The sequence below is a fragment of the Leucopleurus acutus genome, assembly GCF_964270905.1.
Source record: "Leucopleurus acutus genome assembly, chromosome: 3".
Taxonomy (NCBI): domain Eukaryota; kingdom Metazoa; phylum Chordata; class Mammalia; order Artiodactyla; family Delphinidae; genus Leucopleurus; species Leucopleurus acutus.
Genome location: NC_139145.1, coordinates 153,267,884 through 153,287,921, shown reverse-complemented (window position 1 = coordinate 153,287,921; position 20,038 = coordinate 153,267,884).

The window sequence follows — 20,038 nt, the reverse complement described above, 5'->3', positions numbered from 1 at the left end:
CAAGAAAATATGTGAAAACTGGCAAAGAAGAAATAAAATTATCTTTTCAGATAATTGTTTATGTAGAAAATCCTTAAGAATTAACAACAAAAATCTCCTAGAAAGAAAAAGTGATTATAGCAAGGTTTCATGAATTAATGAAAAATTCAATTTCTCATATACCAACAATAAACAATTGGAATTTGAAATTAAGAACACAATACCATTTATATTAACATCCCAAATTTGAAATACTTATATACAAATCTAATAAAATATGTACAAGACCCATAAGAAGAAAACTGTAAAACTCTGATGAAAGAAAGCAAAGATCTCCATAAAGGGACTTGACCATGGATAGGAATCCTCAATATTGTCAAGATGTCAGTAGTTTCCAATTTTTTCTATAGATTCAATGCAATCACAACCAAAATCTCAACAAGTTATTTTATGGATGTTGACAAATTAATTCTAAAGTTTATATGTAAATGCAAAAGACCCTAAATAGCCAACACATTATTGAAGAAGAACAAAGTCAGAGGCCTAAAACTACTACACTACAAAACTTTCTATACAGATACGGTAATAAAGATGGTGTAGTACTGGCAAAAGAATAGACAAATCGGTCAGTGGAACAGAACAGAAATCACAGAAATAGATTCAAACAAATTTAATCAACTGATCTTGGACAACAGGGAAAAGTCAATTCAATAAAAAGTGAATATTCTTTTAGTAACTGGTGTGGGAACAACTGGACATCCACATGCAGAAACCTGAATCTAGTTACTGCCCTTACACCTTCCACTAAATTTACCTCAAAATAGATCATAAATCCATTAAATAATTAAAAGTAAAATGCAAACCTATAAAATATCAGGAAGGGAACCTAGGAGAAATCTAGGTGATTTTGGGTTTGGTGATGACTTTTTGGAAACAACCCCAAAAGTACAATCCATGAAAGAAAAAAAATTGATAACTTGGACTTCATTAAAGTTAAAAACTTCTGCTTTGTGAAAGACACTGTTCAGAAAATGAAAAGGCAAACTACAAGACTCACAGATCTAGACAACATTTTCAGTGGGGAGAAGGAAGGAGGGAGGGGCAATATAGAGAGAAAAAGGGTTTTTATGGGATTATATGAAATAATGTGTGTGTGAAACTTTCAAAAATTTTAAAGCACTATGAATTTAAAGAATCTTTCAATAAAAAAGACAAGCTAGAGACTGGAAGATAATCTTTGCAATACACATATCTGATAAAGGACTGGCATCTACAATATACAAAGAAGAGTTAAAACTCAAGAAAAAGAAAACAACCCAATTTTAAAAATAAACAAAAGATTGGAACAGACATCCCACCAAAGAAGATATAAAGATAGCAAATAACCATATAAATGATGCTCAACATCATATTTCATTAAGGAACTTCAAAGAACAATGAGATACTACTACACACCTATTAAAATGGCCAAAATACTAAACACTGACAGCACAAAGTGCTAACAAGGATGTGAAGCTACAGGAATTCTTTTCATTGACGGTGGGAATGCAAAATGGTACTGCCAGTTTAGAAGACAGTTTGGCAATCTTTTATAAAACTAAGTATACTCCTACCATATGATCTGCAAATTGCATTCCCTGATGTTCATCCAAATGAGTTGAAAACTCATTTCTACACAAAAACCTGCATGCAAATGTTTATAACATGTGTTTTTAAATCAATATTTTATGTTTTCAATGTACAAGTATTTTACTTCCTTTGTTAAGCTGATGCCTAAGTACATGTATATAAAGAGGATTTAAAATAATTATAATGATAATCTTATATTTGGTGATAAGAAATTGAGTATAAATCTCAAGACACAATTTATTCTTAAACTGCAAGTACATGCAAAGCAAACCTTCCAAATTAGTTCTTAATATAACTATATTTAGTTTACTTTGCAGTCATTTCATTTAATCATAATGAATTACAATAAAATCTAAATTTATAAGTAATAAATGGTATTAAGTCTCCATTTGTAATGTAAGAAACTTGGGAGAGGGCTTCCCTGGTGGCGCAGTGGTTGAGAGTACACCTGCCGAAGCAGGGGACATGGGTTCGTGCCCCAGTCCGGGAAGATCCCACATGCCGCGGAGCGGCTGGGCCCGTGGGCCACGGCCGCTGAGCCTGCGCGTCCGGAGCCTGTGCTCCGTGGCGGGAGAGGCCACAGCGGTGAGAGGGCCGCGTAGGGCAAAAAAAAGAAAAAAAGAAAAAAGAAACTTGGGAGAGCTAGAATAATGCGAAAATCTACTCAGAATGAAGTCAGGAACAGTTTGTACACATAGTTTATCCACATTGCTAGATAAGATGGCTAAGGTGACTTAAAGAATTTTGACAAGCTCAATTTCCCTAAAATCCCTTATTCCCCTGTCCCTTTCATAGTTTCATAATCATTCCGTTATTCATGTCTATGAATTAATTTAACCTCAAATCAATAAAGTTAATTTACGTGAGAAGTAAAGAGAATACACGGTGATCAACGCTTGGACTCGGCTCCAAGTATTGGAGCCACAATTCCCTAGAGCAAAGCTACAGGCAGAACCCAGTCAGGGAGAAGACATTTTATTAAATTGTCAGGGGCTTAAGCTATTGTCTGAAAAACATCCAGAATGGGAGAAGAACAAGAAGAAACCGTTGCTACAAGATGGATAGAGCGGTGCTATGTATAAACTTCAATGGTTTAAATAATTTTGTTCACGGTTTATTGAGCAAAAATATAAAATGGTTTATCATCCTCATGCGTGTATTACCAAGGAAAATGGTCAGTTTTAAAGGAATAGTAATTGACTTTTGTAGTGTTTTCCCATCAAAAGACAAAATATCCTCCGGGTTTCCCGTATCTTATGGCCTTTTTGATAATCTATTTCCGAATAGTTTCTTATGTTTTGCTGTGTGTATGCCACTACGTCTATAATTGCACTAGTATTATAACATAGGACAATTCAATTAAAGTGTTTGTTCAAGCTAGACTTAATTTATGAGCCTCAATATGTCACCTGCTTTATTTACTGAGCAATATATAACATAAACCAAAGCTCTTATAATCCATTATACAGACAGAAATAAATCACAACTGTCCTACCAAAATTCTGTCAATGAATCATAAGAAAAAAACAGAAGTAGAGAATTTGATTTTATTCCATCTCTTCTCTCTACATTTTCTTCTTTCTTATTGACTTAGGACATCATATTTATCGGAGAAAGAGCTATTAGAGATGTAGCAAGATCAACTCTTGCACCTGCCATTTTACAAAATCATAATAAAGGTACCTCTATAGCTTTTAAATAAGAAACATACAGTCAATCATCATGACAAAATTTATTACTTGTGATTTAAGTATTTGATTTAAATTCGTGCTATTTGCCTCTGGAAAGTAAATCATCTTTGAATATTTACTTTAAAAGTAGTAGGACTTTAGTCTCAACAGCAATGTGCCTTAAGAAACCAGGCTGCTTTCCAGCTTCTCAGCATTTTCACTCTAGCTCTTAGCCCCTGACTTCATCTCCCATCTTCAACCATGAAGGAAGAGGCTTTCTTCCATTCAAAAGCCTTCTTAGGGCTTCCCTGGTGACGCAGTGGTTGAGAGTTCGCCTGCCGATGCAGGGGACACGGGTTCGTGTCCTGGTCCGGGAAGATCCCACATACCACGGAGAGGCTGGGTCCGTGAGCCACGGCCGCTGGGCCTGCGCGTCCGGAGCCTGTGCTCCGCAACAGGAGAGGCCACAAAACAACTTGCCTTAAAAGGCTTCTTAGCAGTAATGCTGTCATGACTAAGATTATAATAGCCTCAGTCAACTGAGTCAAGCTGCTGATCTAGATGCAAGTAAAGGAATTACAAAACATACAGTAGAAATTCACAGTGGACTGTGAAGCCCTCATTCTAAAGAAAAGGTACTATCTGGAAAATGCCATTAGATAATTCCCTCTAGCTTATCTTTAAGGACAAGTAGAAGCAAATACTATTAGAAGGCATGGATAAACATACACAGCTCTAGAGATATTTTGCTAGTAATCTGGCCTCTGGTCATGAAGCAGGAGCCACTTTGCTTTATTTGTCCTTTGGAATTTGACAAAACTCATTTTGTGCTGATGTTGGAAATTTGGCATTGAAAGATAACTCAAAGAACTAGAAGACTGTTTTGTAAAAATGACCAAATCAGATTGGATTTGAGGCTGGAGTGAATGATTCAACATGTATAAGGCATGTTTTCAGAACACAAGACCATGCTTAACCAAGCAAGAAGATGGAGTACACCCGCGGTGCCTGCTGTGGTGGGTAGGTAGGTATGAGCAATTGTCTTTCAGTAGTGAGAAGATACATCTGGGCTATAAAAATGCAAGATTTCTAAATGATCCCCAAAGTGGATATTTCAAAATTCTCAGAGATGTAGTTGGGTCTTTGTTCTTTTTCTGCATGCCCTCAAGTCTAACTAGAAATGCAAACCCAAAGTATAAACCATGTACGATGTCTGTCAAGCTTGACATTTTGACAATTAACCTTTGAGAAACTTTTTATCCCTAAGGTCAGGTTTATAGAGTAGTTTGTGAAAGGCTTAATATAGGAAACATTATAACTATTTTACAGTACTGTGATTCCACACGACAGGGAGCTCAGTAGAAGCAAATTTGAAACCGTCAAGGGAAATGCTTCTTTGGGGATCTAGACTTGCGTCTAAGTATTTTTTCTAGAAACATAAATTCTATTTCTTTCAACAATGCTGTGCATTCTGCTTGATAAAAAATGTTAAAACATTAAATATGGTCTAACTAATAAAAAAGATGGCTAATATTGCCAATACAAAACTGTTCCCTAGAATCCTCAATCACATATCTTGAAGTCAGATATATGATCAGTCTTCCATGATTACAGAGTCGTGTAAAGAATTGTCAACCCGGGACTTCCCTGGTGGCACAGTGGTTAGGAATCTGCCTGCCAGTACAGGGGACGGGGGTTTGAGTCCTGGTCCGGGAAGATCCTACAAGCCGCGGAGCTGTTGAGCCCATGAGCCACAACTACTGAGGCCGCGTGCCTAGGGCCTATTCTCCGCAACAAACAGAGGCCGCCACAGTGCGAGGCCTGTGCACCGCAGCGAGGAGTGGACCCCGCTCACTGCAGCTAGAGAGTCCGTGCACAGCAACGAAAGATCCAGCGCAGCCAAAAATAAATACATAAATTAATTTATTTAAAAAAAAAAAGAATTGTCAACTCATAGAAATAGCGTCACATAGTTAATGTGCCTAGAACACAAATAGTCTTTCAGAAATAGAATTTGTAGAAATTTACAAAGCTTAACTAAAGTGTAAATCATGAGCATTCCAAGTTTTGTTATCAAAAACACTTTGATTTTATTTCATTCAAATCAAAATATATTTACATATCAATAATTCATTATCCTTATGTTTTTTCTGGTTTTGGTTTAATGCTCTATCAAAAATAAGGTAATAATTTTTTAAATTGTATTTTTATCCAAAGTCAGAAGGATTACTTTCAGGAATTATCAATAATTGTGTAGCTGATTAATTGGCAGAATATATAATGGTCCATACACAGTTGACTTTCTTAGGTAATCTATTTCTCAGTGCAGCTATACATGTTCATATAGTGAAATATTAGTGAAAATAAATAGTATCAGCTAAACTCTTCAGAAGACTGGACATGTAGTTAAATTTTTTTTGGCATGCCCTACCACTTCTTGCTTTCATTATCATTCCATTTATTAAGTTCTTAATAAAATAGATTTAAAAAGAGGTAAATTTATCAACACATAGAATAAGAAAAATGTGGGAAAAATGAAAGTCAGGAAACACTCTCCCAAAATACTGTTTTTAAATAATATTTAAAAATTGATGATTTACACAGGTGCTTCTGTAAAGCTTGTTTAACAGCTTTATTGAGATATTATTCATGTACCTTACAACTTACCAATTTAAAATGCACAACACAATGTATTTTAGTATATTAACAGTTACATGCAACCATCACAACAATCATTGTCAAAAAAAATAACTTTCATCATCTCAAAAGGAAACGTTGTGCCATTTAGTTATCACTCCTTATTCCCCCAAGTCTCTGCAGTCTTAAGCAACCACTAATCTCTTTTCTGTCTTTATATAGATTTGTCTCTTCTGGACATTTCATGAAGATGGAATCTTATGTAGTCTTTCATGACTAGCTACTTTCACTTTGCATAATGTTTCCAAGGTTCATTTGTGCCGCAAAATGTTATCAGTACTTCATTCTTTTTTAATATTTGAATTATATTTCAATGTATGGACATGCCACATTTATATATCCATTCATCATTAATGCGTTTGGAATTGTTTCCGTCTTTGACTATTATGGATACAGTTACTATGAATATTTGTGTGCAAGCTTTCTGTGGGTTGCTGGGTGATGTATTAATGATATGTTTAGCCCAACTGAGTAACTGCCAGATGATTTTATAAAGTGGCTGCACCATTTTAAATTCTCACCAGCTGTGTATGAAGGTTCCATATCCTTTCCAACACTTTTTATTATGTTCTTTGTTGTTATTGTTTATAGTGAATGTGAAGTTGTATCTTATTGTGGTTTTTGCATTTCCCTTATAACTAATGCTGTTAGGCATATTTTCATGTGCTTATTGGCCATTTATATAACTTTTGGGGGAAATATCAATTCAGATCTTTAACCCATTTTTAAGTTGCACTATTTGTCTTATTTTAATTGAGTTCTAAGAGCTCTTCATATATTCTAGATACAAGGTTCTTAACAAATATATGATTGCTAATATTTTTCCAGTTCTATATGTTTCTTTTCACTTTCTTAATGGTATCCCTTGAAGCACAAAGGTTTTCAGTTTTGATCAAGTCCAATTTATGTATATTTATTGTCATTGCTCATGGCTTTTGGTATCATATCTAAGAATCCTTTGCCAAATCTGAGATGATGAAGATTTAACTCTATGGGTTTTTTTGAGAGTTCTGTAGTTTTTGTTCTTACACTTAGAACTTTGATCTCTTTTGAGTTAATTTTGTATACAATATGAGTTAAAGTTAAATTTCATTCTTTTGTATGTGTATATCAAGTTGTCCCAGCACTCTTTGTTAAAAAAGCAATTATTTTCCCATTGAATGGTTTTGAACCTTTGTCTAAATCAGTTCACCACAGATACATGAGTTTGTTTTTAGACTCTCAATTCTATTGCATTGATCTATGTCTATTCTTATACTAATACAACAATGTTTTAATTACTGTTACTTTGTAGTAAGTTTGGAAATCAGGAAAACTGTGTTCTCCAACTTCTTTTCTTTCTCACTCTTGTTTTATTGTTTTGCCTATTTAGGGTCCCTTGAAATTTCATATGAAATTTAAGATAAACTTGTCGATTTCTACAGACAGCTGTGATTCTGATGGGAGATTGCACTGAATCTGCACAACAATTTTTATTGCACTTTTTCACTATATCAAGTCTTGTGATCCATGATCTCGAGACAGTTTTTCATTTATTTTGAACTTCTTTATTTCAGCAATGTTTTATCATATTTGGAATATAAGGTACACGTTTTATATGCAATTTTTCCCAAGTATTTTGCTCTTTTTGTTGCTATTTTAAATCAAATTGTCTTCTTAATTTCTTTGTTTCTTTCCTTTTTGCAGACATTTTATATTAATTGTAAGTATTCCTTTTTAAATAACAGTACTATTGAGACAGAATTCATATACCATACAATTCACCCATTTAAAGTCCAATGCAATGGATTTTAGTATATTCACAGAGCTGTTTTTGAATTTTTATTTGCATGTTTATAGAAATACAATTGACTTTTTTATATTGGTATTTTATCCTGACATCTTCTTATGTATATTTATTCGATCTAATCATTTTAGTAGATTCCTTAGGATTTACTAGGTACAAAATAATGTTGTCTTTGAATTAAGATAGTTTGACTTCTTTTCCAGGATGGATGCCTTGTATTTCTTTTTCTTCCCTAATTGCCCTAACTAGAACCTCCAGTACCATGTTGAATAGTAGTGTCAAGAGTGGACATCATTGTTTTTACTTTCTTGATCTTAGAGGGAAAGTATCTGGTCTTTGAACATTAAAAAAAATTATATATTTATTTACTTTCTTATTTTTTTTGGTCACACCCCGTGGCATGTGGGATCTTAGTTCTCCTGAACATTAATATAATTTTAGCTATGAGTTTCCCATAGATATCCTTTATCTGATTGAGGAAGCTCTCCTCCACTCTTAGTTATTGAGAGTTTTTTATCATGAAAAGAAGTTGTATTTTTTGTGTGTATTTATTAAACTGGATTTTTCTTCTCTCCAGGATTTGGCCCTTCAAGACCTTTCTTCTCAAACAACTTGCCAATGCCTTCACTAGGGTATTTATAATACATTCCTCAAATTTCCTAGTTATTCTCGGCCGGTAGGTTGATTTGAATCAAGTAAATTTGCCATTGCAAGCAAAATATCTCACAAATCAGTGTGTGTGTGTGTGTGTATGTTTTAAATTTTACATGTGGGAATATTTAATCCATGTTTTGTTATTAATTTATGTTTTATTATAATTATGATCTGGTAGTTATAATTTATACTTTTGAGGTTTTCTTTATGTTCTAGTACATGGTAATTTTGAGGGAAATAATTTATATGTGCTTCTAGAGAATGTTGAATATTAGTTGAAGCTTCTTACCCCTTTATATATCCTATAGCCCTTCCATTTGAGGGGAAGATATGTCAAATTATCTTAAGAATAGATTTTTTGTCATCCATTCTGTGGTGATCTACTTTATTTTCAGGTGGGCTCTGCAGAATCTTTTTTGTACAATTATAGCTAGATGGCCTTCAGAGGTGATGAAATGACTCAGAGACAGAGAGAGAGAAACAAACACAGAAAGAGGGGAGAGAGAGAGAAAGAGAGAATTGACCTTTTAGTAATAGCTCTAGGAATATTTCTAGGGATCACTATGACACTATGATCAGGCTCATTTGTTCCAAATGCTTCTATCTAAGTCTATCTCTGTGTCAAGGGAAGTTGGTTGTTCTAATTCACTTGACTTGTTTTACCTTACCAGAGAATTGAGGAGAGAGTGGGGACAGATAATTGTTGAGGGGGAGAGTTTTCCATAGATATTCTAGACAGATACTCTATGTTTACACATTTGCTGTTTTTAAATATCCACATAAATGTGGAAATAATTTATTTCTTTAATAAGTATTAGATATTTGGACTCATGCACAGGGTTGCTGAAATAAGAATACATTCAGCAAATTAAAGTATATGGGAAGTAGACTATCTCTACTTCCCATATACTTGAGAAGAAAGGTCTTGAAGGGCCAAATCCTGGAGAGAAGAAAAATATGGAATAATTTTCACTTTTCTAATTAAATGGTGCCATGAATAAAGTTCCTGTCACATTGCTTCTCCATGGGAGATGTACTATTATTCCATTTTTAAGTGCTATGTAAAGAGGTGTTTCTTCCTGTTAGCTCTGAAGTTTAGGCAGCATTTTTTTTTCAACTTGAAACTAAAAGAGAAAAGTACACTCAATATGTCTTCTTTATATTTCCAATTTTTTCATGAAATTTCCTTTTATAACAGCATTGATATCTCTCATTTTTGTACCCTGAGAACCCTGATCAAGACATTCATCTTTTCATCAATGACTTACATCTTCCTTTCTTCACGTCTCTATCTTTTGTGTTTTTCACCTCAACAGTACTGTCTTTGTCACCTTCCTAACTTTTCAATAGTTCTTTATAAGTAAATTAGAGTTGCATTTGAAAATTTAAGCAGAGATCAACTTTATTTCATGGCTTATTAATATGAAAGTATTTGAAACAGACCTTTGTACTGAAAAGCTTTGAACACTATTAAGTCAATTCAGTTTATTTAAATCAAAACAAACTGAAGAATTTACAACTACACATTCTCACATTTTGTTTATATTAAACATCCCATTTTCTGATAAATCTTTCCTATTCAAATTTACACTCTTAACCCATTTCTTCTTCCAATTACACTTTTATATTTACATTTTTACCAGTTTCTGTAAGCAATAGCCTTAACAATTGTTTTTTAATGCTTTCTTCCACTCTGTCTTAAACTGATGTTTGTCAGGTTTTCACACTGTTAACGGACCCCCAGCAGTTAAGCCTCCATGCTGTTACCGTCACTTGCTAGTCCTAATCTTCACCTCTTGGTAGCATTTGACATGTTTCATTATTCCTTCCTGCTTGATACACAGTTTTCATTTGGGTTCTATGTGATCACACTCTCCCTTTGTTCTCCCTCATTTCTTACTATTTCAGTCTCCTTTTTTTCTTCTTCTTCTTCTTTTTTTTGACTTTTTGATATAGAAATGCCCCAGGATCCATCTTTGTTCTTCTTATATGTTCTGTCTTTTCTGTCTTCTTTGTGATCTCATCCAGTCTAATGGCTTTAAAATACCATCTTTAGGCCAAGGACTTTGAAATTCACATCTTTAGCCCCCAACTCTCACAAATTTCACACACATGTCTACTCTTTACTGCTACTTGAATATCTAATGGACATCTCAAATGAAACATGAACAAAACTGCTGATTCTCTCTCCAAAACATACTCCACTTACATTTTTCCTTATGTCAGTTCATGGAAACTCCATACTTCCAGTGTCAGGTCAAATAGCTTGAACTCATTTTGACTCCTGTCTTTCCTCCTACGGTATAACCAAATACCAGGAAATACTGTTTCAAAATTTATGCAGAAATGGTCCCTTCCCATACCTTCACAGCTTCCATCTTTATCCAAGCCACAACAATTTATTTCCTGGATGATGGTAATAGATTCTTAATTGTTCTCCCTACTTCTGTCCTTAACTTGTAAAGTCTATACTCAACAAAATAGGACTGTCATGATCCTTTTAAAACACAAGTCAGGGGGCTTCCCTGGTGGTGCAGTGGTTGAGAGTCCACCTGCCAATGCAGGGGACATGGGTTTGTGCCCTGGTCCGGGAAGATCCCACATGCCACGGAGCGGCTAGGCCCGTGAGCCATGGCTGCTGAGCCTGCACATCCAGAGCCTGTGCTCCACAACGAGAGAGGTCACAACAGTGAGAGACCCGCGTACCGACAAAAAAAAAAACCCAAAAAAACCACAAGTCAGTTTGTGACTCAGAGTTTACCAGTGGCTTACATTTCATTCAGCATAAAAGCCACAGTTCTCAAATTGGCTTGTAAGACCCTACATAATCCTGGCCGTCTATTGCCTTCCTATTTCCCACTGTTCACTCTCTTACTTTCCCTACTCCAATCACATTGGTATCTTTATTGTTCCCTGAATATACTAGTTATGCTGTCTTCTTACCTCTCTTGTTCTAGTCATTCTTATGACTAAAATAGTCTTCTCCCAGATATTTCCATAGGTAGCGCAATTACCTCTTTCAAATTTTTATCCAAATTGTATTTTTCTTGTTTTGAAAACTCGATCAATTTTTCCAGTTTTATTAAGAAATAATTGCCATATATCACTGTATAAGTTTAAGATGTACAGTATGATGGTTTGATTTACATATACAGTTGACACTTGAACAACGTGGGTTTGAACTGAGCAGGTCCACTTATATGCAGATTTTCTCCAATAAATATAGTACCTGTATTTTCATTTTATATATCTTTAAATTAACTGTAGTGGGGAAAAGATTGTGGAATCCATAGAACTAGGATTTGAGTCCTGATTCTATCCAAATGGTTTCCACTACCTGCCCTTAGGTGAGTCATTTATCAGTTCCTTTGTTTTTGAGGCAGAGATAGCAGTATGGAATTTTCAACTGTGCAGTGTTTGGTGGCCTTAGCCCCCTTGTTGCTCAAGAGCCATCTGTATTGTGAAATGATTACTGCTGTAGGTTCAGTTATCATTCATTATCTCATATAGAGATCGCAAACAATAAAATACTTAGGATACTTCAGAATAAGTTTAACCAAGTAGGTGAAAAATCTCTGCTCTGAAAACTACAAGACTATTTTTTTTTTTGGCCCTGCCACGCAGCATGTGGGATCTTAATTCCCTGACCAGGGATCAAATGCACACCCCCTGCAGCAGAAGCGAGGAGTCTTAAGCACTGGACCGCCAGGAATGTACCTGAAAACTACAAGACATTGATGAAAGAAATCGAGGGAGACATAAATAAATGGAAATGTATCCCATATTTATGAATTGAAAGAATTAATGTTGTTAAAATTTCAATACTACCAAAAGCTATCTATAGATTCAGTGCAATTCCTATCATGATTCCAATGGAATTTTTTACAAAAGTAGAAAAAACACTCTTAAAATTTTTATGAAACTGCAAAAGACCCCTTATAGCCAAAGAAAATGTGAGAAAGAAGAACAAAGCAGGAGGCATCAGACTTAATGATTTCAAGCTATAGTGTAAACTATAGTCATTAAAGCAGTATGGTACTGGTACAAAAAGAAACATAATTGAATGATCACTAATTTTGTTATCCTTTTGTTTACTACAGATATTACCAATACCAACATAAAAATAAATTTAATAAATATACTATATTTTATTCAATGATATAATAAGGAATAAAGTTGTTGACAAATAATGCAGTGATTTTTACATCATAGGATTTGGGTTCCATTTTAGTCTGGCAATATTCATGAAACATGGACAAATATATTAAAGTCACAGTTGCAAAAAGAATATTTACTGGTCTACATGAGTTTTAGAATTTCTGCATTGCATTCAAGTATGGTGATAAGATTTCAAAAGACACAGCTGTGGAATAAAAATATACTTCACAAACAAGTGAAAAAGTGCATGCATGTGCATTGATTGTGAGTTTGTCTGGGGACTCATGAATAACTATAAGACAGTGGTTGAGTAAGGCTCTGGAATCAGAATATATGGGTGTCAAACTTCTGCTCCCCAAATGAAGTGCCCTGTGGTTACTGAATCTTTTAAATCTTCAATTCCCTTATCTGTAAAATAGGGTATGAATAATGCCTATCCCATGGATTTGCTGATAGAATTAAATAAGATAAAGCACTTAGAGCACATAGGAACCTGTTTCTCACATAGTAAGCATTCAATAAATGTTTTTTTATTATACAGTATAGAGAGAAATTTTGGGTACATTTATACACAGTATGTTGAAGTTTCATGTTTGAACATTCTTTGGAGTATACAGGGTAACAGGATTTATCACACTATAAGAATTAACATTCAATCAAAATACACTAACGAATTGAAAAATAAAGACAGTAGATACAAATCAGATAAACATTTAATTTATATACAGTCAACTGTACTAATCCAACATTAACTGAGAATGTATTAAGATATAAGTTTTATACATCATTAGCCTTAAATGTGAGATAACTATTTAATCTGATTCCTAGTAAATGCTGTCTTTCATCACTCATGAAAAACTCACTGTGTTAAACTTAACCATATTTATTTTGTTGCTTTTGAGTGTTTGAAGCCATTTTCCAAGATAATGTTGACTATACATGAGTTTACTTCATGTGCTCGCTCTACAATATAACTCAATATTTCATGCTCAGAAACTTATTTTGTGATGAACCAGATGTATCTATAAACAGATGTTAAAATAAAATATTAGAGTTAAAATAGAGATAAAGAACAGGGAACCACCATTCTATAATTTTACAGAATGGAGGAGGTTTTCTCTGAAAATAGTACAATGGTAAGATGATTAGAATGGCACTAAGAAATATTATATAAAATACAATCAAGATAAAACCAACAGAATGTAATAAATTATGTAAACTGGAAATAATGGAAAGAAACAAGTTAAAAATAAAGTCTCAGATCAGATAATAAGTGCATATTTCACAGACTAAAATCGATACCTCAAACATGTTAATTTAAAGAATGTTCAACATATTAATGATTGCACAATTTTCACATGTTGTATCTCATTTTCTTCTTTTTTAAATCACAATGTAACTTTCAATGGCAATCTATGACTTTAATTCTATATAAAATCTTTGCTTGGGCTGCTTGGGGAAAGTGAAGCTTCACAGTTTTATTTTTAAAACCCAGAAGCCAAATTTATTTACTCAAAGATCATTTATTATATAATTTTCTTTCAGGAAAAGCCTTACATTTTGAGAGAAGAGTATCCATTAATGACTACCATGTATAATGCTAGAGTAAATCCCAGAATTACAATTTTAAAAATGTTCTGCATACCAATAAAATTCAATATCTCCTACACTTTTCCTTTTCTATGAGGAATATAAAATTTAAAGATTATTTTTTAAGCTAAGTGGACGTGAATAATTTTCAATCACTTGAGTCTTAGAACTTATTTGAATTTATAACATACTTCTTTTTAAAATGTTATTGTCATTCTACTCCATATACTTTTCAACATTTTAAATGACCTAACAATAGATATTCAATCTATTAAATTATTTCAATGCTTTAAAAATAATCTTTATAACATAGTTCTAACTTTATCTTAAAAACCATTCTGCATGCTGTGGTAGATAATACTATAACTACTTGGGCAAAAAAACAAGGGCAAATTAGAAAATATAAAACTATTTGTAACTTATATAAACTAAGTCAAACAAAGAGCAATACACTTTAAAATAATTGTAATCTTCATCATTCATAGAAATAAAATTAATTTACAAAACTAGCACATATATATGTCCTTTTTTGAATAAACAAGGAATTTTGTGGATGATGTTTCTTCTAATATTACTGGAAAACTTGTTAGAATAGAGTAAAATTTATTATATGGAACATCATAACAATGAAGCTATTAAATGAGAAAATGGTTGCCAAATATATCACCGTAAAACATCTCTGATCTGTACTTAAATTTAAATAAATGATAAAAATTTGTATTTTCAATTAGTATATGGATGTTTACATACATATAATATATCTGAGCTTCAACCATAATTCATTATGTTGTAGAATCAGCAGAAGTATAAGTTTTGTTTGCCTTTTTTGAGCAATGATGCATAGTAAGAGATGACTTTAACTGTAAAAAGAGGCTTCACGAATGTTCTTTATACAGTAATATGCTTAATGTGTTCTTTCCTCTGCAAAACATTTTAAAAAGCAACAAAATGAAATTGAAAGAAAATGTAACTCTGCAGTTGTACAATCATATGCAATTTTTAAGTCTGCATAAAGCTAACTTTCAATATGAGATATTTTTATAAATTTACCATGGTTTAAGCATCAAAGATCTAATTTCCAAATGCCACTGATACTCAAATAAGTGAACAAGTAAATTATATATCCTCCTCTTTAGAAGTACTCTGTGTGTGTGTGTGTGTGTGTGTGTGTGTGTAAATATTATCTCTCGCTCTCTCTCGTGGGGGCTATACGTGAATCATCACATGCAATGTTCAGTTGGTGTGGGACTCACAGAAGCAGAATTTCAGCTCCAGTTTCAGATGCAAATTCCAATGATACAAAAAATAAACCTCACTATCAGAATTTTGAGTCAATGGTGAGATGTTTTAGGTGATAGTGATAACTAATCCTTGACAGACTGATTTTCAAACCTTTGTTTATCCTGAATATATATCAGTAAGATTAAGGAAACAAAAGATCCTTGCCAGGTTGTCCAATAAATAATGGAAACATGATTGAAATTTCAATCTTTTCACTTAGATATTTTAGAGCATTGCTTTTCTTTGGCTTTATCAGGATTCCTGAATCTAAAATAGTTAATATCAAATATAAACATCTTCCATCTCTCTAGTTAATACCATCTCACCCAGCCTTTAGTTTAATAGGTAGAGTTGAATCAGCCACTAATAAACTGACACATACTAGTGACATGTCAAAAATACTCTATAATGTATAATAAATACTGATATATCAGTAATAACATATAGTGTTCTAGTGTCATTCATTCATTCAACAAAGTCTATTGAGGAGTTGTTATATATCGAAACACTCTATTAGCCTGCAGAGCTGGAAAGAAGCGTCACAGTCTTCAGTTCATTGTTCAATTACTTAAGCAGGAATCATCCTACTGAACTCATATCATTAAGGTATTTTCTTTTTAGTTTTATTTAATTTATATGTTTTAGTAGTGGCCCACATGTCCTCTGTTCACACCCCAAATCTAGATCTGGTAACAGTTTTAAACAATACTTTGTTTCAGTCTGTCAAAATAAAATGAAGACCAGACTTAAAGATCCCTGGAGCAGACAAAACCCAGTTAAACCCGTAAGCAAGACAATTTAATTATTTCATGAAATTTAACTTATGTTATTTCTTTTAAATGCCTCCAATAATCATAAGCAAAACTTAAATCATCTTTCTAAAATGGTATAAGATAATCACTTTTAGCCAATCCCTTTGTTTTCTGGAAACCCCCATTTAATAGCCAGTCATTATAAAGGTTAAACAACTTCCTCATTTTCACTTTATAAGCCATCCTATAATGTCATGCTTGGGACTTTCATACTAGTTTGGAGTTTGAAGTTTCCTGGCTTGAGAACAGTTTGCTTTTGTTCAATAAAATATTCCCATCAAGTAAAGCTCTCTGAATTTTCCTTTGACAAGTTGCATAGTCATTAATCTTATGACTGTGTAATACATGTTAGATTACTACTTGAAATAAGTTAGAAAAAACAGATCAGCTCTACTCCAGAGCAGCATATACATATCAGCCAAGCAATACAACCAAGATGAAATTAAGGCAATAATCTCTTTCATTAAATCATTTGTTAAAGAAATATTTGAGAGATTTGTATTTGTATACCTAAAGCAAATTTTTCTACTCAACTTCACTGTATGACTTAATTTCTGAACATCACTTTCCTCATTTTAAAAGGAGAAACATTGTAATATCCCTCTCTCATGATTGTTATGAGAATCATATGAAACACTTCAAAACTTGGAAAATTTTACAAATTAGTATTTATACAAAAGAGATTGTTCAGTTTTGATCTCTTAATTTGCATACCCAAAAACATTCCTTAAGGAGTAAGAACAATTTGAAATTCTTTGAATATTTGCTGACTAATTAATTGAAAAGAAATATTTAATCAATAAATAATAATTTATTGTTAAAAGCAAAGATATCCTCTATTTTCTATTCTTCAAGGGTACTTTCTGAATATATGTCATACTAACAGATAAAATCTTAAGAAAGCTGATGTAGTTCAAGGACACTTAACTATTAAATTCTGACAAAACATGCTCAAATACCAACTATTTTGCATTTTCTCTTATTCTACATTAATGTTTTCACACATTTCTAATTTAAAAGCTCTGCATGAATATGACATAACTTCATGAGTGTTTTAAGTTGCTTGAAAGATTTTATTATAGAAATAAATAATTCAGAGTAAAAGGGTTATTTCTTTTTTTCTTTCATATGGAAGAAAACAGATAAGAGTAATGATATTTTAGCAACACATTAGTGAAAAATGGGTGAATTAGAGGATAGTTTCATAATTTTGTGACAGTCACAGAATTACTCACACTACAGGCTGTTGAATGAAAAAAGAATTTCTTGTTTCTATCTACAGCTTTTGGTTTTTCCTTATTAACTCCCACTAGATACAGGTGGAGGGGAAATATATACATGTAAGATATTTTTACATTTTTTACTTAGGAATATAGGTTTAATTTTATGAAATGATCTTTGGCAACCATCAAGGTGCCCATATGTGGATGTTCATTTTCCAATTTAGTTCATATATTTGACATTTCTGTATTATAATTTGTAATATTTATCCATATTTTTATTCCTTAGGTAACACCTACCTATGAACTTTCAGTTTTCAACACATAGTATCTGGATTATTCCCACTGATTATTCATAACTTTCACATCAATAATGGCTATACAGTTGCATTTTGTAGTTTCTTTTTTTTCCAGAGTTAATTTAGCTGTATAAATGAATTTAGGAAATCTTCCATCTTTTTCTATGTTTTGAACCATTAACTAGTTCAGAAAATATACATTTATTGAATGGCTGATAGAATCCACATGAAGGGAAATCTAGGCCATGGATTCTAATTCATAATGTTTTTTTTTAATTTTCTTTTCATGTCTAGTATTAATCTATTTTGGTTTGCTAATACATACTTTTAAAAAATCTAGTAAAAAAAGATATTTTGCTTGATAATTTTAAAACATACATAAAAGAATCAGTATTTACTTCTGGTGAAGGAGTGACTTTATGGATATCATAAAATCAATTTTATATTTATCTGTGATATTTAAGTGCTTTCTTTACCTGAACACTTAATTTCTTGTTTTCTGACAGATTTATTAAGGACTAAAATTTCCCTCTAAATAGTATGTCACCTGCATCTTGCCAGTTTTATCATATGTTGAAATTTTTCAATACATTTTAAATTATGTAATCTCATGATTTTTTTACAAAAATTTTCTCTTTTTTCCTAGCCCTTTAGGTGGTGTTTAGCAAGATTTCTGCTACTGTTTAATCAGACATATTTAACAATATTCATTCATTAAAATGTACTCAGATTTTGTTGGCTGTTAAGCTGTCAATTGTACCAATAGTCCATATCTGCCTGAAACTAATTTTTGTTCCTGTTAATTACCATAACATTTTTCTTTTAAATGCATGTAATTTAGGTTTATTTTCACATGATACAAGTATATAATCCTATATACAGTTTTCTTTAAACTGGCTCTTTTACCCAGAGTTCTTTTAAAGAGGGCTACATATATATAAAGCCTAATAATTCTAATCTTTTATAAATGTTCTTATATTTTTCTACATTAATATAACAAGGACTATTATAAAATATCAAATTATAATTATTAACATATCTACATCACTGTATACTATTGATTAAATATATGACTATAATATTTTCTTGAGATGTTAATCTATTTACATAAATAAATATTCTCTAATGGTTTTTCCTTAAATTTTACAACACCTCATATAATATGCCCCCCAAGTTTGTTTTTTAAGTATGCATATTTCTTACGTATTTATTTCCAAAACTATTCGATACTTTTGATTGCAATGTATCTTTGTCAATATATTACTTGACTTTCTTTGTTTACTCCATTGTCTAATCTGAAATAATTTATCTTTCAATCATTAAGTATAACTAATTAACATTTTTCTTAAAATGCTACTTATTTTCTCTTAAACTAAAACCGTATTTCCTCTTCTCCTTTTTAAACTTATTTGCATGCCATTTTATTCTGCTGCTTTAAAATGTGCCCATTTTGTTTTTGTTCCTTTGATGGGTAATACTAGCTTATTAAGACTTAAACTCAATTTTCCTCTCATGTTGAAATTTACCAACATCTGTATCTTTCCTAGAACAGGAAAGTTGTCAACCCCTCTGGTCTCTCATGCTATTCCTGCCCTTCTTACATTAGTCCAATATTGGTTTCACCTGGAATAAGATATGTTGATTTCAACATTTATACTTTTATTATTTGGTCATTTAAAAAAATTCAGCCATTGGTAGATTTTTATTAAGATTTTATTTATCTAATTTTTCATGTCTTATTGCTTCCAACTGGATTATTTACTCCTCCTGCTGTGAATATCCCCAAAGTTATTTCAAAGACTGTCTTTTTGTGGCACTATTCCTGAGATTATGTATGCCTGAGAACATCTGTAATTCACTCTGGTATTTAAATGATAGCTTAGATCAGAGGTCAATAAATGTTTTTCTGTAAAATGTGAGATAGTAAATATTTGAGGCCTTGCAGACTATGTAGTTTTTCTCTCAAGTATCAACTCTGTCATTGTAGCTGGAGAGCATCCATAGACAAAATATAAATGAATGGGCAAGGCTATGTTCCAATAATACAACTGTACGTACAAAACAGGTAGCAGGCTGGATTTGCCCTGAAGGCCATAGTTTATGACTTTTGCCTTGGATTTATACAAAATGCTGGGTTTACTTTTCTTGTTGTCCTAAATGCATGTTACTACATTGTCTTTCTTCAGCTGGTGATGTATTTGAGATATAAATTTTATTTTATCTATCATTTTTCTGTAAGTGGTATCCTCTTTTCTCCAAGAAA